The sequence below is a fragment of the Eublepharis macularius genome, chromosome 11 (assembly GCF_028583425.1).
Source record: "Eublepharis macularius isolate TG4126 chromosome 11, MPM_Emac_v1.0, whole genome shotgun sequence".
Taxonomy (NCBI): domain Eukaryota; kingdom Metazoa; phylum Chordata; class Lepidosauria; order Squamata; family Eublepharidae; genus Eublepharis; species Eublepharis macularius.
The window spans coordinates 58,355,384-58,380,695 of NC_072800.1; positions in this window are offsets into that span (position 1 = coordinate 58,355,384).

The following is a 25,312-nucleotide window of genomic DNA, read 5'->3' on the forward strand; positions in this document are numbered from 1 at the left end:
TTCACATGGTGCCTATATTACTAGATTTTAGGTTTTCCCAGGCTTTTAGCTGAATTTTATCTCTGCCATGTTTTCTTCCTTCCTTTTATGCCCTTTTATCATGCCAGTTTTATATGGCTGATTTTACTGGTTACTGTTTCGAAGTGCAGCAACCAGAATATAAATCATTTAAATAAAAAAGCAGATATGTTATGGAGTTTTATCCCACTTATGCAGGAATGTACTTTAAAACAGGCACATGGAAACGAGAGTCTCTTTAAGTGCAATCCTAAGCAGAGTTACTCCAGTCTAAACCCATTGAAATCAATGGGTTTAGACTGGAGTAACTGCTTTTATATTTTGGGAAGCTTCCTATGTGAAAAACAACAGTTTTGTGAAGGCTATATGCTCTGTCCTGGAGAGCAGATGCTTATCAGTCAGTTGGCTTTTAAATGCTTTTCAGACCACCAAAACAGAAAGAGAAACATTATGGGTTCAAATATATGTAAGAATGAATAGACCCTTGTTTTTATAAATATAAAATTCACTCAAAATTTAGAAAGGAAATGAAGAAAAAAAGAAAGAATTTCTCAGAAAAGCAATCCTCTTCCTTAGAAATTATTTTTGACACCAAGTTCAGTCGTTGCAGTAAAATGGGTTACTCCAATACAATGTAAAGCGAATTACCACTTCAATTGCCAGTCACTGAATAAAGAAGTAATAGTTCAGAGGATGAAAATTACCAACCAATTTTGTTGATTATATATATTTATTATAGGCTGTGCAGTAAACACACCTGACATAGAATAAACCAGCTCTTTCATTCTAGGAAGAAAAAAAAAGAACTAAGATGTCTCATTTTCCATAGAACATCGAAAACAGTTTTTCCACCAAACAAACAAACACATTTTACGACACTTCCTTGTTCTTTTTTCTTTACTTTGATAAAATAAAAAAGTACATAGCAGGGTGTCTCGTAACGAACTGCTTTTTGAAATTGCAATAGGGTATTCTCTATACCTACTGGCCATTTCATTTAATGGGATTTTTATTAGTGTACACTCACTGGTTATTTAAACCACAGGGGTCTTCACAGGTAGAGGTACAATTTAAAGAGATAGAAAACTGAAAGGAACAATTTTTTAAAACAAAAAATTAAACACATTCCATTTGTATTCATGGATTCAAAATGCACCTCTATTAACATTTTGCAAGCAAATGGGATGAAAATTTTATTTTTAAGGAAGTTAAAGGCAACAATGGAAGCTTATTTTAAAGTCATTCTTTTAAACACTTGAGTGTATAATCCAGAATGCACTTAGTTCAAAGGAAATCCACTGAAATCAGTGCTGCTATTCCAGTAGAAATGCATTCAAATTTATAACAATAATAAAATATGTCACAAGCTCCTAAACGATACACAGTGCCAAAGATTTCAAAGAAACTTTGCACTAGGGTATAAAAGAGGAAATATTCAGGAAGCTGCTGTGGAACTCATCTCAGCCATGAATTCACTAGGTTACCTCACACACATTACTGTTCTCCACCCCTACCCCCAAAAGAACCTCTTCCTTACCTGAAGTTTAGGAGTAATATCAGCCTGCCTTACTAATGTGTCAAGATGGAGGTTGTGGCCTGGATTTTGCTGTCTTGCTTTTATTTAGTTGCTTATTGGTTTAACATATTTGTACCTCACCTCTCTTTATAAATACCTATGAGGCAGTTCACAATATAATAAATAGTACTAAAATACAATAAACAATAAAATATCATGTTTTGATTCTAGTGCCTCAGTCCCACATGCTGTGTGGTCACCAGCCATAGCCCACTGGCTGCCAACATCAGGATTGCCAACTGGCCTGGAGAAAAAATATCATCCTTTTATTAAAAGCTTAATGTGTGGAAATAGGTAGCTGAAGCTTTTCATGGCAAGGAGGTAATAACTAGAGATGAGCACAAACAGCAATACAAACTAAAAAAAAAACACAAACAGCCCAATCTGCTGTTTGTGAACAAGCTGTTTGTCAGGCCCCATTCTAAATGAACAGGTGGTTGTTGCAAGTCTCGTTCGTTGCTGTTCATTGCTGTTTGTCAAACCAGTCTATGTGGCACCTGCAATCAATTCCCTTGGCAACTCAGGCAGGGATTGTCTGAACTATGTCTGAACTCCTGCTGTTGCCCTGGAAACCCCAATCTAAGCCCAATTTAGCTTGATAGGCAGGTCTTCCTTCCAAGTGTGGGCTGGAGCTCCAAATTTGTTACAAGAGGAAAAGACCAGGGGGGAGGGGGGCTCCCAGCTCTGGCTTTCAGGGAGAAACAGCTGCTGTTAGAGAGACAGGGTGAATGCATTGGAGCTTGAATTTTCTTTGTGTGTGGTGGGATAGGGATCTACCCCTTCAGGTTCCAGGGCTGCTGCCAGGCTCTGGGGCCAAGCTATTATTTATTATTGGTACCTTTCCTGCTGCCTGCTCAGGTAGGATTTCTGGGAGTGGTGCAGTAGGGATCTTAATGGCTGGAGGAGAGCCTGCAGGCCCCCACTAACAATGAACAACGAACATGTTCGTGAACAGGATCATGTTCATCAGTGTTCATTGTCTGTGGATGGCAACAAACAACAAACACCATGTTCATTTGTTTTTTTCTGTTCATGCCCATGTCTAGTAATAACATCACTTGGTATACAACATCCCATCAAGCCTCTGTTAAAAGTACAAGACATTTTTCTCCCTGTCAGTTGGCAACCCTAGCTGCTGCCTGTGTCAGACACTAAACCACCTGACAGGGTGGTTTGCCACTGCCTTCTCCAGTCATCTACACTTTGCCCCCAGGAAACCAGGTTCTCTTTTTACTGACCTTGGAAGGATGGAAGGCTCAGTCAACCTTGAGCCAGCTATCTGAACCTGGGCTGTTTCCAGATGGCTTACCTGCACCCACAACGTCGCACCACGTTGCGGGGAAAACGCGAAATATCGCGTTTTCTCATGCGAGTTTTGTGCGACGTCGTGTGACGTCGCGCAAAACTCGCGTGAGAAAACGCGATATTTCGCATTTTCCCCACAACGTGGCGTGATGTTGCGGGTACAAGTAAGCCATCTGGAAATGGCCCTGGCTTCCACCAGGATCAAACTCAGGTCATGAGCAGAGCTTGAATTGCAGTACTGCAGCTTACCACGCTGCGCCACGGGGCTCTGCTTGTCCAGTATAGGAAATTATATCCTACTATTCTGCCCAGATACATGTGGAGCCTTTCACTAGAGAAAGAAGCCTTCTGATAAAGAGTATCTTCAACTGGAGGTTTTACACTGAACTAATCAGAATAGTAGGGTACAACCCAATGGTGTTGCAACGGTTACTAAGATTTAAAGGTATCTTTACCACTTACTCCCATATGTACATTCTTGTCTTTAATATGTGCTTCTAAGACCCTCCTGAGTGCTTGCATGAGCAAACACAAGTTGAATGAGTAGAAAAATCAGGGTCTTTTCCATAGTGATACCTCATTTGTGGACCTCCCTTGCCAGAACAATTCCATTAGTGCCAAACATGTTGACTTTTAGACACCAAGCAAAATCTCTTTTCACAGGATATTTAATAATGTTTGTCCCCCTGACTTAATCCTAATTATGCTGATGGTGGCCCTGAATTAATCTATATTGTTATTGTGTGTTTAACTCTTACATTTTTATGCAACACTGTGCTTTTGGACTTAGGCCTCCTATTCATTTAAGGACCACTGTTTAATTTTAATTGCTTTTATATTTAACCATTTGAAGCTATCTTAGAAGTATTTTTTTCAATAAATATATGATCAGTAAGATTTGAGTCCAGTAGCATTTTAGAGACCAACAAGATTTTCAAAGTAAAAGCTTTCATGAATCAAAGCTCTTTACACCCTCTCGTCAAAAGCCAGTGGAAGAACATTTTAATCTTCCAGGACATTCCACCACTGACAAACATAGATACATAGAATTATAGAAACATAGAGCTGGAAGTAATACCAAGGGTCATCTAGTCCAACCCCCTGCACAATACAGGAAATTCTCAGCTACCTCCCCCACCACCTCCCCAATTGACCCCTGCTCTATGCCCTGTGAAAAGCAAAAAAACCTCAAGGATACCCAGCAAATTATTTCCAAATTTGGAACAACAGATTCCCTAGGGTTGAATTGGAACATAGCAAAGAGGCTAATTTTCTACACTTTGAATCCAGGCTATATAAAGCTCACAACATGTATTATAGCTAGCTTCCTGACACACTAATTTACAGTACCCTTTCCACCCTCTGCCTGGGTTATAAAGACTCTTTCTTTTTCCCCTCCTTGTATCTAATGGAGGAAGTTTTGGATTTTCAAAAGCTCATACCTTGGAAATATAGTTGGCTTTTAAGGTGCTACTGGACCTGGATCTTACTCTTTGACTATAGATCAACACAGCTACCCACCTGAAACTATCTAGCAAACTGAATGACAGTATGAACCCTGGTGTCCTAGATCCTAGTCCAAAACCCTAACAGACAACGAGAGGGAGTGCATGAAGAGATGAGCAGGTGCTAGGCTCTCGTGGCCCTTTCCATGAGATCAGGGTAATGCTGATTGCCACTTTGGGATGAGGAAGGAATTTTCCTCCAGGCAAGATTGACCAGGGATTCTGGAAGTTTTTTGCATTCCTCTGGGCATAGATCAGGGGTCACTGAGAGAGGTGAGGTGGGAGGAGATAGCTGTGAATTTCCTGAATTGTGCAAAAGGTTAGACTAGATGATTCTTGGGGTTCCTTCCAACTCTATGTTTCTATGTTACTCTTACACAATAGTGGGGAAAATCCAACAATCCTCCAGCCAAAGGAGCTTTTCTACAACTTAAGTAGCTCTTCCTCCAATGTAAGATCACTTAAGTTGGAGAAGACTCTGTATGCTGGAGGAAACCTTCAAACCTCACTTAGTAGACTGGTAGAACAGGAACAGGATCCATCCCACTGGGTCTGCTGTATTATGAAATAGAATCCCTAGTTTATTATGTTTGTTATATATGAATTAGCAATTATTCTGATTCATGCGTCATTTCAATGGGGAGAAGGGCAAGAGTAAAGACGTAGGCCTTGATTATTTGAAGAATTCCTTATGGAAGACTCTAAGTCTAGATTTTTACAGTGGCACTTCAGTTGGCTTAATTTGCAATACATGTGCTTAATAAGGTCAGGTAAAGGTCAGGCAATGATGTTCTCATTAACATCAACAAGCCTCCCTTCTCATTTTAGAGACCATTTTCTTTCAGATTTATTTTTACCAGCTATTTCTTCCTTGAGGTTTCACAGGAGAAAATCAAGTCCTCTGACTCACCTTTTAGCTCTCTCTCATTTTCATCAGTATCTTGGGGGGGGGGTGTCAAATGAAGGGGATAGGAAACTATGAAATGTTAGAACATAATTATGTGATGGGGATGGGTGAGACATGTAAGCAAGCATAGATTGCCTCACTTTAGGAAACTCGACTCTTCACTGATATATGGTTAACTTCTAGTGGATATATTACAAAAGGATCTGATATTGTACAATTTTCAGAATTCATTGGGATGAGCATCTTCTATATTTAAAAAAACCCTTTTAATTAACAGGAGAAGCACATGACCAAACCCCTAGTCATGTCTCTGTAGCTAATGATGATGGATTATGGTAACAGTAATGAATGAAAATGGGTAAATGTGCCTATTAAAACTGACAAATACATTCACAGAAGACTACATAGTCAGAAAGCAATGATCAAGGCTAGGTGTGTGCAATCTGAGAGCTGGACTTGCCTGGCTGCTGTGAATGACACTAGTTCTGTAGGGCTAAGTTGCAAGAGAGTCCCTTGCTTCAGTTTGGTTTGGGTGGAACAGATGTGATTCTCTGGTGTGAAGTTGGTCCATTTGCTTCACTTTGGTTCCATGGGAATTCCATTCTCTTACTTCAGTTTGCTTCTAGTTGCAAGATTGTCCCTTGCTTGAGTTTGGTTTTGGTGATTCTCTAGTGTGATGTTAGTCCTCATAGGGAATAATGGAGAGTGGATGGTCAGCCTGCTCAGGGGACGCTGGGTTTTTTGGGTGTGTGTGTGTGTGTCAGTTTGGTTTTGTTGAGCTTCCCCAGAAATGAGCTTACATTTGGGAGTGTGCCTTGGCTGTGACATCCTTGCCTGTGCATGTATGCTCCTAGGAAAGAAATTGTAAAAATTCTCATCATTGGGAACAATGGACAGTGGCTAGTCAGCCTGCTCAGGGAGCACTGAGGTTTGGGGGGGGGGGAGGCATCAGTTTGGTTCTGTTGGACTGTCCGGTGTGGAGCTTGTATTTGGGAGTGTGCCTCTGGCCATGACAGCCTTGGTCCATGTGTTTCTGCAGTGGGAGTCAGGTTGGAGTTTTTCCCCCACAATAGGAACAAATGGAGTGGCTGGGGGCACCTTGTTCAGGAGCCCACAGAATTGGACCTCAGGGTCTAATCTTCCCAAAACTTGGAGTGTCTTTAGAGAGCAGTCAGGAGTAGGTCCCCTGAGAATTTGGTAAAATTCAGTCAAAAATGACCCCTCCCCCAAGCCACTGGAAAAAATCCAAATTGAGTTTCCCATATGAAACAATGGCCAAATTTTACTGAATTTGCTCTGTAATACCAAACTGAACTAGAGAATCAATTTGGTATTTGGTAAATACCAATATTTTTTCAGTTTGGTATTACCAAGCTGAATTTACCAATTTTTTTCCTGTGCACATCTTTACTAACTTGTGTTTGCATTGCTTGTGACTCACCAAACCAAATTCATTCCACTTTCTATTTTTGGTATCTTGAGCAGGCAAGTGAAACAGGCTTATTCAATGCTGGACAGACCATCACATATGCCATTCAGCTTGCTGGTCATTATTTGCCCCAGAACTAGGAATGCAAAAAGACAAAGAAATCCTTCTTCTTTCCATTAAATCCCCTCGTTAGGAGCTAGGAAGGGTAGGTATTTGAATGTGGCCTAACTTATCACATCAGTTTTGGTGGATGAGTTTGATCATTGTCTTAATGGTAGGAGAAGAGTAAGAGCAGACTTGAAAGTAATCAGTCTACTTGTACTATATTGAACAGTAGTGGGAAATGAATCCAGGCAGGTAATACATTAAAAATACAGTTCAATTTATTAACAATATCCATAATGAAGTTGGGAGTGTTCAGTTTCTTTTTCATAAAACATGATGATTTAATGAAAGAAAATGGCTGCCTGCCTTGCAACAGCATGAAATTACTTCAGTAGCTATTTTCTTAAAGAAATTTCTTCAGGGGATACATAAAGGAAAGTCTACATCCAATGGGATTCATCTGCCCAGTGGCTTTCAGAGGCCCAAATGGTTATTCATTGTACATATTCTGAATCCGCCCACACATTCTTCATAAGTATTGGAGAGAACAGCTTTCCTCACAGCCAATAGTTCAGGGGTGGGGGATGGGATCAAATGGGAACCCATGTGCAATGCTGGTCATATACTAGGTGCACAGCCAAGCATTATTAGTGAAATCTTCCTCTGTAGAGCAGTGCTACGTAGGAAGTACTTCGTCATCAAACAATGATGCTTCTGAAGCTACAGTCCTTGTGGGAGTGCAAGTGAATGACAATAAAATAAAACAGGACACGGCTGAAATCAATATTTACTATTTCCTTTAAACTGAATCTTTATGAGCATAAAAGAAAATATTTTTAAATTAGTATCTGTATGATACCTTATCTTTCAAAGATTAAATATGAATTATATGGTTGTCTGGCAATGCCATCCTCCTGTCCATCCCCTCCCCACCCCCGCAACAGCGGATCCCTTCTTCAGGCCCAGCAACACCACCTCTGGCAATACTTCAGCTGCAGGTGCCTCTATAGAGATCTTGGCCTCCTCCATCATTAGGCCAGTAGCAGCCAACACCCAGGCTCTGCCCTGAGGATCAGCATGCAACCACTCAGCTGACTCACTCTTTTCCTGTAGTTGCCCAGGCAGCTCCACCTCAGCCAGGTCCACAGGGGATTGCCAGCAGCTCAAGCCAGGCAAACACAGGCTCCAAGCTGCCAAGGGAGCCACTGGGGAGGATCTAGAAGCAGCAGGGGCAAGCCAGGCAGAGATCAGACCAAATGCCTCATCCTAGGTTGGGATGGAGTGGGTGGGACAAGAAGACTATAGAGTCTACCCAGCTGTCCCATCAGATAGGTTGGGAGTAGGGCCAGTCAGGGAGGCTGGGTGGAGACTGGGAGAAGAGCCAGGGAGGTGGGGCAAGGGGAGGCCTTTAAAGTCAGGTTGCTGTGAAGGCCAAGGAGAAAGTGAAGGGAGAAGCAGCTGGAGCATGCTGTCACTCCCAGGGCAGGAGAAGGAACAAGGTGGTGCAACCCCCTTCCCTGCCCACCTGAGGCCGGAGGACATCCACCTGGCAGGCCATCAGCTGGGGGTGCCAATGAGGGAGGATAAATACTGGATATGTAAACTAGTGTCTGCTGAATATCTGCATATGTAGTGGTCATGTCCATGTATGTCCACATTCTGTTGAAAAATCATATCAGAAATCAAACATATGTTGAATCTTCAACTCCCCAAAAGATTAAAAGTTATTTTCTTACATCTCATTTCTGACTATATCAGAAAGGACACTGAAGGATGGTTCTAGATTTTATTTTGGCAGTCTAAATTATAATAGCTAAGAAGTAGAAATTTGTGGTAAATATGAATGTCAAAAATTGGATCAGCAAAATCTGACTGCTAGACAAATTTCTGAGGTTAAATGAAATCATTCAACTGAAAGCCAGTCGGCAATCAAAGCTTACATGTTTTTGACATCCTGGAAATTTTCTGTTTGTGGCAGCAGAGACTGAAATTGAATTGAAATTTGCCCCATTGTTATATTTTATTCTCAAATAGGAATTAATCTAAATGTTTATCTTTCAATACATATTGTTAATTATTTGTTTATATGTCTACAAATGTTTCTATAAAATATTGTACATAGCTCTTTGCACACTTGAAGCAACCTTGGGTTACTTGAAATGGTAATTAAAATATGGTGGTGGTGACAGAACAAAAAGAGTCCCAAACTGACACCTTAAAGACTAACAAAATTTATTCCTCCATAAGTTTTAATTAAGCAGAACTCACTTCATCATATATATATGAATCAAAGTGAATTACATTAATATATAGTGTAGTGACTCTCAAGATCAGTGTGAATAGAGAAGAAATTGGCAGTCCCTCTGAAACCTTGCTGTAATAAAGAAGGGGCTCACAAGTATAGCTGCTGAGGCAACAATGACTGAGTAAAGCAGCAGCATCACACCTATACTCTGTCACCTGCCTATTCTTGCTGCATCCTTTCAGAAAGAAACATATTTAAATATGTTTACATCAAAACAATGTTTTAAACTAGTGGTACTCAATTTGTAGCTCATGGGGAGCAGCACTGGTAATTACCATCAATCAAAAGAGCCACTTGACTCTTTTATGCCTCAGTTTGCCAGACATAGCTGGGAAACCAGAGGGAGATGTGAGAGGTGAACAGCACCCTCAGTGCAATGATGTAACTTCCAGTGCAACCCAGCACTGATATCATCATGCTGGGGTGACAATCTAGCATTCTCCTCAAACTTTGTGGTTCAACTATAGAGTTTTGGGTGGATACTAGAGCTTCACTCTGTGGGATGACATCACTTCTGGGTTGCACTGGATACACTGGAAGCAATGCCATTGTGCCAGGGAAACTGATTTTTGTCCTCCCCATTTCTCCCTAGCATTTCTTCTTGCTATTGCTCAGCTGCTCTTTGTGCCACCTCATCAAGCACATACATACAATAATATGACTATTCGTGTTAAATATCTAACTAGAAGTGTATACCAAGAAAAAAAATCATGATATTTTCAGATCTAGGGTTGGGATGGGGTACCATTATTGCTCATTTCTGGGAATGGCTTAACTGGATTCAAATCTATGGGTTTGGGGTGGGGTTCTGGTGTTTGAGACCATTATTTTCAATGGAGAATGTATACTGGGATCTGGGGCAGCAATTTATAAACATAGTGGCACCGAGTTTGCTCAGATCACTCCCTCTAATCTAAAGATGCCCTAAATCTCAAGATGATTGATCAAAGGAGTTAAATAATATAGACCCCTGAAGTAGGTGTCTCTCTTTGTAACCATACTTTTCTCTATTGATTTCTAACTTTTTAAAAATTATCAAAGTACTTCTGTACATGTCTGAATTGTCTCTCTCTACCATTGTATAATCTTGGGTATCTGGAGGGAAGGGTGGGCTTCCCTCTCTGCCTTCTTGTTCTCTCCTCAGCATGAGGCACAGCAGATCAATTGAGAGAGTTAGATTGCCAAGGCAGTGAGAGGAGGACCTGCAGGCCACGGAAAAAAATGGTAAAAGCCACTGCAACCCTGTTGTGGCCAGCTTGCTTTTTTCCCCTGGGAAACTGCCATAGCAGAGGTTGAAAAGGAGGGTGGGGGTTGTTGGAAAGGATGAGCCCTTCCATCTGTAGCACAAAGCCTGTAGCTCTGGGTGCTAACCTGTTTTCCAGTTCTTCTAGCAGTGGCTCTTTCAATGTTAATGCATTATATGGACTGTGGTATGTTTGAGGAATTTGATTTGGATTAATATGGCAGTAAACAACTTTTGTCAAAGTGTGAACCACCTGACCCACAAGCGCTACTGGGAAATGGCCTTGCTTGTTTGGAACATGGGGTGGGTGCCACATTACAGAATAGTGCCGGAAGAGCCGCAGATGGCATGTCAAAAAACCACAAATAGTTCTCAAGCCACTGCTACTACTGTTTTAACCCCGTTTCATGAAATGTTTCTGAACTTAGATATTATTTATTTAACTTAGAGGAGAATATAAAACTATTTGAATGTTAAATAAGAACAGCATAAATTGAACATGCTGTCATATTCTATATTATATACAATATTTAATCTCATTAGAATATTTGCCACCATTCACCAAATTGGTACTGGGGTTGGGGGGAGAGATATCAATGCTCTTTTTAATAACAGCAAAAAAGAAAATTGGTATAAAAATGTATCCAGTGTTGGTTAACTTTATATTAAAAATTCTATGGCATTTTTAATTGAAAAGTTCTTTCTAATCTTGCATCTGTCCTGAGATGAGAAAGTAAAGGTGGAAGATGTCAGTGGCCTCAGAATAAATATATATCAGAGATGAGCCTTGAAGCCAATGTCAGACCTTGCATTTTTCCTGGATGCTTCCATCTCTGACTACATAATCCATGTCCACTTGGGTGGTTTGCCTAGTGCCTTGCACATGTGATCTGTGGATCATCCAACTAAATAGAATGCCAGAAGCAGAATTGAAGAGATTGAGGCCATTTTTCTTCTTTTTTAAAAAAATGTTGTCTTTTTTGCTGCAGGAGAAACACGGTATGTTAGGATGACAACTTAGTACAATTTCTCCTGTTGAGGCTATAGTAAGAATTTCTGATAGCAGAAAACGTAATTATCCAGGTACAGAATGTGCTCAGATTTCCCCCCAGTTCTCTTAATACCTCTTTTCTTTCAAAGATGCTAGAAGCTAGAGCTGGGCAGTTCTGCTTACCATCCAAGAGGAGGCTTAGGTTTTGCCTGAAAATAGATCAGGCATTGAATACCACAAGAATTTGAATTCATCTGGAAGCTTATGGAGGAGTAAATTGCACATGTACAATGTTGTTAAGACTGTACAAAATATGGTCTTTTCTTTCATACAACATATTCCTATTGACAGTATTACATATAGAAATACTTGCATCTATATGGAGGGGAACAACGTTAAAACTTGAACTTTCACACAGAAATTATAATTGGATTCAGATGGAGAAAGCCAAGTGCCCTATTTTGGCACACTAGAGGTATACTTAACAAACAGGAAGGAAAAGGAATTTGCTGTTATTGACTGGCTGTTAGGAAGTTCCAACTAGGGGTGTACTCTTTGGGTTTCCGATTCGGGTAAAATACCTGAATCGGACCCTATTTGTAAAGATTTGGGATTCCCGAATTGGGGCCAACATGATGGCCCCAATTCGGGAATCCCGAATCAAAGCTTCCATGAACCATTCATGTTGCTTCAAAAGCTTTGAGGCAACTTTGAAGGGCCTCTTGGAAGCGGCAGTTCCCTTTAAAGTATCAGCTGTTAGGCGGCTGGGGGAGTCCCCCTTCCACCACCTAACAGCTGATAGTATAAAGGGACCTGCCCTTGCAAGCTGGCAGGGCCATTTAAACAGGCCAAACCCCACCCCCATAGCCCTAGCCCCCACCACAGCCCCTCACCAGCCCCAGCCACCAGCCCCAGCCACCAGCCCTAGCCTCTGATGTTGGGGGTGGGCACTGAAGGCCTCCTCCACTGCCTTGCAGACCTGCAGCAGAGGAGAAGGGAAAAAATGCCCTTTCCGCCCCTCAAATGGCAGCAAGGGCCCTTTTAGGCTTCCTCCACTGCCCTGCAGGCCCTCAGGACAGCAGGGAAGGCTGAAAAGGGCCCTCCTGCCCCTCAAATGACAGCCACAGCCTTCGTTTGAGGGGCAGGAGGGCTCTTTTCAGCCTCCTTTGCTGCCTGTTCTGCAGTGGAGGAAGCCAAAAAGGGTCCTCCCACTCACAGCTGTCATTTGAAGTGCAGGAGGGCCCTTTTCGGCCTCCTTCACTGCCCGAACGACGGCGGAGGAAGCCAAAAAGTATTCCTAAATGATTCAAGCACCCAAATCCGAAGCGGCTTGCCGCTTCAGGTTTTGGGTGTTCTCGAATGTTTTTCCTGGTTCGGGTAAACCCGAAGGAGGAAACCCGAATATTTTCGGGCTGCACACCCCTAGTTCCAACATGCTACAGGAAATGATAGACACTAAGGTACGGTTCATACATGCATGTGCATCATTAGATGTGTATTTATTGACATTTACAGTTATATCTCTCTTCTGTACAATAATCATCATTAAAGCAGCTCACATATAAGCAATCAAAACACTACTATAAATTCATGTTCTGTATGAGAAATGTATCTTAAGTATGCTGTTAGTGTTGCCATACTGAATATTTGCCTCAGCCAGTGTATTTTCATTTGATCACATCCTTGAAAACTAATGTAATTTTTTTTAAAAAAATAACAGTAGAAAACTAAACTCTAAGACTCTGCAGACTCTGCAAGACTACAGAAAGCTGAGAGAATATGTAGAATATGACTTATAGTATTTTCATGTGGCGGGGCTCGCAAAGACTTGCAGGGAGGATTGTTTCATCTTTCCCTTCCCTAAAAGTCTCTATAACCTTTCACCTTTTCCTGCTTTGTTCTTTCATTCTCACTCATGATGACCCAGCTCACCTTTATCTCCACTTCTTAAGCTTTCTTCCCTCCCCTGGCAGTCCCTACCTAGCAAAATTCTGGCCCATTTGCATGGTGCCAGGTACTGCACCAGGCCCAGGTGCTCAGTTGGGAACTGCAAGAATCTGTGGAGGCTCACTTTCCCCTTATCCTACACTATTTCCTCTTTTCTTTCTCCTGGCAACCCCCCTTTCCTCCCCTCTCTCAGCATCTTTCTCACCTGCCCTCTCCATCTCCAACTATTTATTAGTTGTTTACTTTATTTATACCCAGTCTTTCTCCAATCTGAGGACACAAAGTAGCTTACAACATTTCCTTTTTCTCCATTTTATCTTCACAACAACTCTGTGAGGTATGTGAAGCTGAGAGTGTGTGACTGGCCCAAGGTCACCCAGTGAGCTTCCATGACAGAATGGAGATTCAAACCTGGGCCTCTCAGATCCTAATTTGAAACACTCACCACTAGAGATGGGCATGGGCCGCATAACAGACCTAATTTCGTCACGAACTTACCCAGTTCGTCCTTCGCGAACACGCGGGCCGTGGGTGCGTGTTTTTCTCACAAAACCGCCAAACATTGGGGCTTTCTGTCCGTGTGTCCGTTGGCCCGTCATGCCAGGATTCCCACTCAAACAATTTCCTCGGCTGCGGTGTGGAGCCACCTTCCCCGTTTGGAACACACCAATCTTAGCCCAGGAAACCTTGATTGGCGGCTCTGTCAGCCAAACAGAGATCCACCAGCCTTTCTGCATAAAAGACAAAGTGCACGAAGCTCCGCTCCATTTTGCTGGCGCAGAGACGCGAGTTAGCTTAGCAACTGCTTGCTGTGGGGAAGGGTTTTTTTTTTGTGTGTGTGAGAGCACGGCTTGTGCCTTGGGGCTTTGGGGCTTCAGTTGCAAGAGAGCTTACTCTTTTCTCCATTCCTGTTTAATTTTTTTCTCCTCCTTTCTATTCTAGTTTTCTTGAGAGCACTTTTAAAAAAATCCTTTTACCGCACTATCGGGTTACTCTGTTTTCTTTCTGCGTTTTTCGAGTCCTTGGGTTCTTCTTAGGCTTAATCCCCCCCTCCCCCAAATCTCTTCCTTTTTTCTGGGTTGCCGGTGGGTTCTATTGTGCTCTGATGCCACCCACTCACAGACCCACAGTGGGTTCAAGGCAGCTTTGGGCGTTGTCTGCCCGAGTTCTTGCCTTCTTTCCCCCACGTTCTTTCTTGGCTGCTGATGAGATGCAAGCGGTGGGAGAGTGCTATTAGGCTCTGTGAAACACCCACCCTAGAACCACTGGCAGCAGGTTTTGGGGGGCTCTGTCTGTTTCACTTCTTTCTAAGCCCTTTTCACTCCCTAAATAGTGGGTGACTTGGGGGGCATTTCCAGCCTGGCTTTTGAGATGCAGGGGGAAGACTGCTACTGGCCTCTGTGAAACACCCACCCTAGAACAACTGGCAGCAGGTTTTGGGGGGCTCTGTCTGCTTCACTTCTTTCTAAGCCTTTTTCACTCCCTAAATAGTGGATTTGTATTTGTATATTGATGAAACAGTGTAAGGCACATGATGACTGAGCTTTACAAACATATATTATCCTCCTCCCGACAACAAGCCCTGTCCCTGGCACCTTCTAAGTACCTCCCCTTTTTCTTGATATGATTTGTATGCTGACAAAACAGTCTAAGGCACATGATGAGCTTCCTTGATGGACTGCATCACGTTCGATGAAGTGGGTTTCTTCAGCAACCGTCCTGCTCTTGCAAGCACAAGGGCCCCTCTGAGGGTCAATCCCCAAAGTCCAGTGAGAAGTAGGACAGTGGCCCAGGTCAGCTTGCTTGATAGCAAGCAAGCTGACACACCATGTCACTAAGGTGGGATTCGTTGTCCACTGCCCAAAGAGGCTCCCTCTGAACAGGGTAGCATGAGTTTCCTTCCCTGAAGGTGTGGAAGACATCCTTTCCCTCCCTCGCGTGCCTTCCATTCCAGCAAGGGGCCTTTGAATTGCTGCATGATCTCCTGTTGCGGAGTTGGCTTTCACTCAAGTACATCCATTCATTTCCCATCATGGAGAGTTGGTCTCCCCACCCCCGGGGAGGGCATCCCTTGTTGATGCAGCCTCATGTAGGTGGGTTTTGTGGGCAGCCACCTCTCCTGGACAGGAGCACAAGTCTCTCTCCTTCCCCCAAGGGTGGGTAAGGGTCAGTCAGAATAGGGGAGGGGAAGTTGTTGTTTGTCTCTTTGGAAAAGTGATAATCAAGGAGCGTTACATGACAACCTTTGGTGGGGAAAGTTGACTGAACCGAAAATCTGTGGGAAAACCAAGGCCTTTTCTGACTCGAACCGGTTCTTGAACTGGTTCTCGAACCGGGCCTGGTCCATTAAAAGTTCATGGACCGTGGTCCGTGGAAACCCATGAACCCCAAACCGGCGGTCCGTAGGCAAATGCCAGTCCGTGCCCATCTCTACTCACCACTATACCAAATTGTCTGTTGAACAATAGCAAGCAGCTGGGCCCAGGCAAGTCATGCAAGTCAAATGGTAGCAAGTCACCCAGTAGTTGCTGGCTGGCCTGGCCTTAATAAGTCCTCCCTCAAAGGGCAAAACAGGCTGTCCCCTACCCCTGCCTTTTATTAATAGAACTAAGGCTTGATGGCTGGTGATACTGTTGTGGTTGCCTAGCAATGGTCACAATGGCCACTGAGTTTCTTAAAGCTACAGGTGATGTGTCTATGAGGGGGGGGAGCAGTAATCACACAATGTATTTTTATTTCAGATTTTTCTATATACCTGGGGCTCTTTTGAGTTTGTAGAAAGATCTGTCTTGTTTGTTCATGGCTCCAGACTCCATATTTAAATATCCACAGATTTGTCCATGTTGATTATTAGATATATTGATCAATTAATACTATTATTTGTTCCTCACTTTCCTGAGCAGTGAGAAATTTTAGGGGTAACATTGAACTGGGTCAGTTGTCTTTGAAGGAGAGGGCACAGGAGTCTAATAGTATTTTTATAATATTGGCTTTATTTGCTTTATTTACATAGTATAGCATAGATGGGGGCAATGGATCCCCTGAGGGAGGATTCCTGCACCTCCAAGGTTCTTCAGCCCGCTATATGTCACCTTTGTCTCTCTAAATTCAAACACTGCCTTTTCTTTATAAACACAGACATGTATCTGCAGGGGCTACCTTTCTCAAAGTCTGATGGGAACTGTAGTAGAGCCATTTCATAACTATTTATGCCTAGTGTGGGCATGTGTACAATTATTAAGGAATGGTAACTTTTTTTTACAGGCTTTGGTTCCAATTCTCTTAGGCAATGCCTATATATATTAATTGAACAGCAAACCCAAAGCAAATTCCACTAGGGTAGCCATGTAGCAGCACAAGGCAAAAAAAAAAAGGTATGGTAGACTATGAAAGAGTTGTAAAGGATTAATTAATGAGGATGAAGATGTGAGTTATGTTTCCTTATATGTTTGGAACAGGCGAAGAAGAGGCTATGGAACCAAGAGGGCTGATGTAAAACCTATCTTTAAAAAAGAAATATTTCTGGAGGGAAAATGCCTTGGAGAAGCATTTTAAAGTAATAAAGACTTTCAGTGTGTTTCCTAGAGTGTTAAGGGAATTAGAAAATTAACTTACTGAACCACTTGCAGTTGTTTTTTTTAAAAAAACACCAAAGTGGATTGGGAAAATAAGAAAGTAAAGAGGCGTGAATCTAATAACTACTTAGGATTCAGCAACAGCATTGGTGCATAGGGGATGGGGGGAATTAGGAGAGAAAGAAGTTGTTTCCAGCATGGTCCATCGCAGCTCATTGATACTCAAGTGTTTTTGCACCCCAATTCTAAGTACATTAGTTAGAAATAAGCCTTTCTGTTGATTTCTGGGAACTTATTTCTGTAACAATGTGTTTGTGTGTGAACTAGCATTCTTATCCTAAACAGGTGTAGCAGGAAGGAAGTACTACTGATTTCTACTGAACATTTATTAAGCTAAGCACATCTATTTGTAAGGAAGTATTTAGGATCTGAAGTTGATTCTTAATGATATATACCATGTAAATCACTCTGGCTACACCAGAGAACTATCTTCAAGTACTCTGCTCTAAGCTATTAGTGAATACTAGAATTCAATAAATATAATATTGACATTAACCCCCCCCCCCAACAATAGGCATTCAGGGGGGCATTTCAGGCTGTCACAGGAAGGGGGTGGGGAGAAAAATCACATTTCATAGGCAGTCATTTCTGGTTTATGTAAGCCATTGCACTTGTACCCAAAGAACTCATTTCCTATTGGCTCAGTTACGGAATCAGAAGGCCACATTATACTAGCTATCTGAATATATTTCATAGTAGAAGGAAAGAGGTAATTCTAGAAAAAGCAACTTTTGGAGAGTAGTGGCTGATGGCCCTCAAGAGGTGGATGAGGATTTTGTTAGGTATATATTGTATATACTTCACAGCATAGATTTGTGAAATGATAATTTGCTTTACATGTAAATATGTATTAACATTTATTCATAGAAATTGGATCATTGGATGTGACATGTCTGAGGTGAGTTCCTTTAAAAATGTCCTGGAATAAGACACCAAAAGAGTTAGGCTATGTTCAGCCACTGCTGATTTTTCAGGTTGTCCAAGTCTGCAGTGTCTTTCATGTTCTTTTATTCTTGTCCAGACAAGAATAAAAGAACATGAAAGACACTGCAGACTTGGACAACCTGAAAAATCAGCAGTGGCTGAACATAGCCTAACTCAAACAGGGCACAGTATCTTATTCCAGGACACCAAAATACTGGACAACACTTCCAACTACTTTGTCAGACTGCACAGGGAAGCCATTGAAATTCACAAGCATAAGCAAAACTTCAACAGGAAAGAAGAAACCTTAAGAATGAACAGAGCATGGTTTCCAGTTCTGAAAAACACCAGGCTAACAAAACACTCTACACCCAACAATAGCCCTGCAGAGAAGATTAGCACATCAAGTACCAATCCATATGCAAAAGAACCTCCTCAGGATACAGTGAAGCCTCCCGCCATTAGCATTCCACACCCTGGGAAACTCTTACAGGGTGACTCAGCTCAACCCCACCCCTCCTGAGTAGATATAAATGACCTGCCAACATCTTCTCCACACTGTGACACTGAGAGATCTCTGTCTTTTGGTGCTACACCTCTGAAGATGCCAGCCACAGCTGCTGGCAAAACGTCAGGAACTACAATGCCAAGACCACGGTAATACAGCCCGGAAAACCCACAACGACCATTGTTCTCCGGCCGTGAAAGCCTTCGACAATACATAGCCCAATCAGCTGTTCGTGAATAAGTTGTTCCTAAATGAACAGGTGGTCATTGCAAGCCTCATTCGTTGCTGCTCGTTGCTGTTCGTCAAGCCAGACAATCTGGCACCTGCAATCAATTCCCTTGGCAACCAGAGGCAGGGACTGCCTGAACTCTGTCTGAACTCCTGCTGTTGCCCTGGAAACCCCAATCTAAGCCCAATTTAGCTTGATAGGCAGGTCTTCCTTTCAAGTGTGGAGTTCCAAATTTGTTACAAGGAAGCAAAGATCAGAGAGGAGGAGGGCTCCCAGCTCTGGTTTTGCAGACAGTGAGGGAAAGACAGTTGCTATTGGCATTTTGAGAGAGAGACAGGGAAGGTGCATTGGAGCTTGAATTTTCTTTGTGTGTGGTGGGATAGGGATCTACCTCTTCAAGTTCCAGGGCTGCTGCCAGGCTCTGGGGCAAGCTATTATTTATTACTGGTACCTTTCCTGCTGCCTGCACAGGTAAGGTTTCTGGGAGTGGTGCGGTAGGGATCTTGATGGCTGGAGGAGAACTTGCTGGACCCCACGAACAACAAACAATGAACATGTTCGTGAACAGATCATGTTCGTCAGTGTTCCTTGTTCATTGTTCATGGATGGCAACGAACATGTTCGGGGTTTTTTCTGTTCATGCCCATGTCTAGTTATGACAACCACCAATCCTGTGGATGATAGCTAAGGTATGTGGTAAACGTAACAAGGAAGCAATACTGTTTTCCCCCAGAGAACCAGAATAAAGTTTATTGGGTACAACACAAGTTTAGGTAATTATAAAAGTTACATAAAAATACAAGATTAAAGTTTACACACCGTCTATGCCAAGAAATGCCTTCCTGCCAAGCTTGAATAATTTTGTTTCATTGGTTATGCAATTACAAATAAACACAGAAGATCTTGCTGTAACTCAGTAACGCCCCAACAGAACAAGGTGATTTTTTGAAAAATCTTCTCTCAGGCTAACCCTCTCAACTAACTGTCATCGCCAACCAACATACTCACCTGTCAAATCTCAACTGTCATTCTTAACTGACTGTTTCTCAGTGTCAGCTCCCGTTGGTTCATTGGACCTCTCCTCCCATTGACCCCTGTGTTGCTGGGTGATATCCATCAATTATATCACTTTTTAATATTTGGTTGATTGGTTTTATTGCAGGACCTGAAGTAGCTTACAACACTGTTCTCTTCATTTTATCTTCATAATAACAACCTTGTGCGACTGGCAGCGTGTGACTGGCCTAAGGTGATCCAGTAAGTTTCCATGGCAGAGTAGGAAACTTGTATCTTCCAGATCCCAGTCTGTCCCTCTTAACACTATACCATGCTACTGAGACCACTAAAACATAATTCTGAATATCTACAGTGCTCAGCCAGGAATGTTCATTTGATGCTCTAAGATATTGGTGTCCTGACTCTGGTCTAATCCCCCATTAATATTTTATAGGATGGAAGAGTTATAATTAAGTGTATAGATGACTGTGAGAAATCCCTTTGCAAAATAAATTCAAGGGGCTTTGCAAAGTTTGGAACAAGAATTTTTTAAAGTGGAATTGCTCTAGAAAAACAAAATATTTCAGGATATGAAACAGAGATATTCCAACGGATGAAATCTGGAAAGCAGTACTGATCAAAGGGAGCAGGAAGAGATAATGGATATTAAATTAGCTATAAGTATGGCTTTTTGCTGCAAATTTGCTTTATAATGTAATTCTAGGGCTTGCTGAAGTTATGCATCACATCATGAAACAAAGGTGTTAGGAGTCCTCTGTGGCTATAACAAGTTTCCCCCTGGATATAACCTTTGTATTTGTACAAGATCACTTCAGCCACTAAAAGACAAATTGGAGAACACCATCAAAAGTGATATTTTGAAACCATAATTTTGAAAGTACAGTGGGGTACTCTTTGAGGCAGCATTGAAGGTGTGTTAGTGGAATAAAGTAAGAAAACAGAGAAGGAAAACGTGGAATGATAATGGTAAAAGAATAGCAGCATAGCTGCCTAAAGGGATGGTAATGACATTCAAAATTCTAAAGAAAGAGGTTGTTCCCTGAAACTATAGTCAAAATATTGTATTCTGGTTCTAATCAACTTTTGTTTTAGTTGATTTCTTTCTGTGTATTGGTAAATCTGTACACTATACATAATTGTATTTTATTTAGCGGGATTTTTGTAATTTTGTGACAGCCTGTGGCCCAACACAATAAACTGATTCTGACATCTGACTTCATTCAAAACTGTCACTAACATGACCCATCAGAGCTCTTTCTATAGACCAATCCAGAGAGTTCTGGAAAGTAGATTAGCACTCAGGTAGACTAGCTGATATTAGACTAACACCTATGGATTGTATCCAGCCTACATCAATGAGGCAACTCAGATCACATGGAAGCAGAAATATTACAATGACCATTTTCAGTATAGCAGTTCTAGCAGAAGTTAGTGGGGGGGGCTGTCACTCAGTGGTAGAGCATTGAATGCAGAAGGTCTTAAGTTTAATTCTGGCATCTCTAGTTAAAAGGATCAAGTTGAAAATGATGTGAAAGGCCTCTATCTAGGACCCCAGAGAGCCACTGCCAGTCTGAGCAGACAATACTGACTGTGATTGGCCAAGAGCCTGATTCAATACATGATAGCTTCATGTGTTTGTGTGTATCAGCCAAAGGCACCCATCATTCAATGCATATTGTATCAACCAGAGCTCAGTCATGGTGAATGTGGGCAACACACCCAGCTCACTTATACTCCATACATTCTGAGCTGAGTGAAATGGACTTGCAACAGAGATAAACAAAAAATTATTAAGGGTTCATCTACACATTACAAAGTCCTTGTGTTTGTTGGGAATATCACAAGGGTTGTGTACCACATGTGCAATGAGAGCTTTGTGCCTCCCAGATGCACACTGGGAGGTTTGGTATAGAGAGCCAGTTTAAGTGTATAGAGCCAGTTTGGTGTAGAGAGCCAGTTTGGTGTAGTGGTTAAGAGCACGGGACTCTAATCTGGAAAACTGGGTTTGATTCCTCACTCCTTCACTTGAAGCCAGCTGGGTGACCTTGGGTCAGTCACAGTTTCTAGCTCTCTCAACCTCACCCACCTCACAGGGTGTTTTGTTGTGGGGATAATAATGACATACTTTGTAAACCGCTCTGAGTGGGTGTTAAGTCATCCTGAAGGGTGGTATGTAAATTGAATGCTGTTTTTGTTTTTGTTGTTATCTGTTTGCAACCACAGCATGCAGGGAAACCCCCCACCTACTCCCTGCTGTTGTGTTCATATCTGCAAAATCTCCCTATGGAATTACTATTGGTTCTGTTGTAGAACTTACAGATAGCCACGTAAGTAATGTGATTCTTTACAACTGAACCAATGGCAGCTCCGTAGTGTGGTTTGTAGACATGAAAACAGCATGCAGAGGGAAGCTACTGCTACTTCTCCCTTTTTGCTGTGGTCATAAACAGAAAAGAGCCAGTGAGCATCTGGAAGGCACAACATTCTCATTGGACTTGTGGTATAATGTCTTCATCTTGTTCTCCAACAAATATAGAAACTTGCTGGTGTGAAGAAGGAGACTAAAATGGTCTGATCTTCTGGGGCATTTCAGCTGCAGTGGTAGAAACCAAAAATTTCTGCTTCTGTAGCCAATGAGGCCTTTTGATCTTGGCAACTGCAGCAGAGCCACAGAGCTGAGAGAGTTATATTGCCAAAGTCTTGAATAGTTGAAGTGTAAATTCAGGAGCTGTGTTTAAGATTCTGAATATCTAGCAGCTAGTCCCCAAGTGATTCATTGCCCCTAATTCTGCTCTCCTTTATAATGAAAACCGAAGCATCATTTTTCACATTTCAAAAACAGGGCTAGCCAGCTAAGAGTTTCATTTAAAGACATGTTTTTTTGATGTAATATGGGAGTCAAATTTAATAACAATGATATCCCAAATGATGGAAGAATTTATAGCTTGGGTACCATAAATCAGAATACTGGACTAGACTGAAGGCAATTAACTCAATTAACCAATAACAAAAGCAATTAACCTGGGTGCCTTGCTGACATGCTTTACCAAAAAGATAGCCAGAGATGCTGGCTTTTACCTTTTCTCATAACCTCTTCACAGTTTGATTTGCTCCGTTTCAGGTCAGAGCGGGGCGGACATTTTCCTCTGACAAATCAGTGTTAATGAGCTGCTGGTTGAATGCGCTACCTTGGTAGCTTACAGAGCATTACTCAGGCAAGGAGGCAATAATTCATTACTCCTATGATTTCTTCTCCAAAGCCCCAATAAATTTTCAGATCTGTATTTAAAGACTTGATACATTTCCAGGCAAATAAGCTAAGCAGAATAATATCCCCCTCAATACTTGAGGGGGATATTTGCAAAATTATATCATTTACGATGTTAGTACAATTGCAGAATATTAATACTTTTGCCTTGTTCCGTCATCTTAGGGCTGAGATTTGTTGCAGAAAGATTTAGGTTGCACAAATGGCTCTGCTAAATGGATGTCATCAGGTGCTGCAGTGGAGAAGCACAACTACACAAAACTATGTATTGTCGAAAACTATGTTTTTCCTACAATACTACACACTGCTTAATGGGTTAGATCTGCTAGGTCATCCCATTGATGCTAGTATGGTTCTCTAACAGTCTTCCCCAAGTGGAAGAGACTTTTTCACATGTTGTCTCCTGAAGTGTAAATTGTGGCAGCAAATATTTTAGATAAACCCTTAAGACTTTAGCAGACAAGTACATGTTCATTTGGAGCTGGAAACTCAACAAAGGCATTCAGCATCTAGGGTGCCATAGCTGAAAAGGCCCTGCTTCTTATACCATCCCACCTAACCTCATTTAGTAACTGTAGGCAAAGCAGGATATGAGATTATGACCTCAACTGTTTAGTAGTATCTGGAGAACAGGGAAATCAATGGTTATCAAACATGTATAGGATATAATAAGTAACATCTGCCTAAATCTGTATAAAACATCCTAACCTCATATTTTTTAACCCTTCACAATGATGTCATGTGGCTGCAAGGTTTTGTATTTATTGAGCCACAGATGAAATTATTGAACTTTTTGCATAGAATATTCTATTTTCTGATATTCCCTGTAATATCTCAGCACTAGTAATCTTTTTAAATACAGCAAACTTTGACAGGCTTACAGAGTGCAGTATAACGTGAGCACTTCATCTGACCTGTTATATCCCTGTAGTATTATTATAGTTTCAGTCTAAAGTGCTGTACATAGAAACCTCTTTTTACCTCCAAACTGCATGATATTAACTAGGTCCCTAGGTGCAGTTGTCCTTGAGAAATCAATGGCAGTCTTGTACAAGATCTATAGCAAATTTTCTGTGTTCTCCTTTATATGAAATGAACAAGTAAGGTAGCAAGCATTAATTGTCAAAACCTAAGCAATTCCCAGATTATTTTAACTCATCTAGATATTGTCTATGACTGAACTTAATACCTTTGCTTAACACATAAAGACAAATACACATTTTCAAGTGCTCTCAGATCTGCTTTGTAAAAAAAATTAGTGACTATGATGTTGAAGTCATCATGATATTGCGGCCATATCCTGGAAGGAAGATGAGAGATAACAGTATATGGGTTGAACTAGAATTTGATTTACAACCTGGTCTACCGCATGTCTCAACTTGTTAACCTATTAACTTATCCCACAACTTCTGCAGGTCGAGTAAAGCAGCCACCAAGGGCTGCTTGCTTAAGGGCAAGCCCATCCTGGTTCAAACCACAGCACAACTATGGTAGCCCTGCCTTATTCCTCATTGCCCATACCAGAGCATCACCCTCCTGTCCCCATGCTGTACAGCACCAAGGGAGCTGTCATGAGTCAGCCTCAGCCTCGACTGGCCACCTTACCTCTTGCCCCAGAGTCTTCCTCAGAGGATGAGCAGGAAGAGCCAGCAGGGGGCTACTCTAGAGCCAGAGCCAGCCATGGAAGAGCCAGCAGGATCTACTGGAGCCAGAGCCAGAGCCAGCCATGACAGCTGCTGCTCCAAAGGAAACTCAGCAGAGGCTGTTGGAGACAAAGACTCCCCCAGAGCAAAAGAGAAACCTGAGTGCCCTGGGCCAGCTGAGAAGAGAAAAAATAAAGCAAAGACAGCTCTGTTGGAGAGGCGAAAAAGTGCTCGTTTGCAGGCACAGCACCGGCTGGGGCTATCAGGCAAAGAGACAACACCTGCTCCTTGTTAGGACAGTATAAGAGAGAGAAGCTGAAGAAGCCAAGTGTAGAAGTAACTCAAATTGCCACTCCCTGGGACCAGAGCCCTGCCTCTTGACTGATTGAACTCTGACCTCAGCCTGCCTTCTGACTTCCCTTCTGCCTGCTCCTCTCTCTGACTAGCACAAAATATGGAGCAACATGGTAAGTATGGCAGCAACAAAACACAATTTCCCGTGCAATAACAATGTCTCCCTATTTTATTTACAGTAATTGCATAATTTAACAGAACTATACCACATGTAACCAGTTCTAGGAAAAATTATTTTGCAGGCGTCATATATGCTCCAAAGTCCATACATAAAGTGTCCAGTGCTTCAAGTGCTCTATTAATATTGCAACAGGTATTGAAGTGCAAATGCTTCCTAGCACCATGTACACATTAATTATTTCATACAAGCTCGCCTTATATTCCAACTGGAGTTGGGTATAGT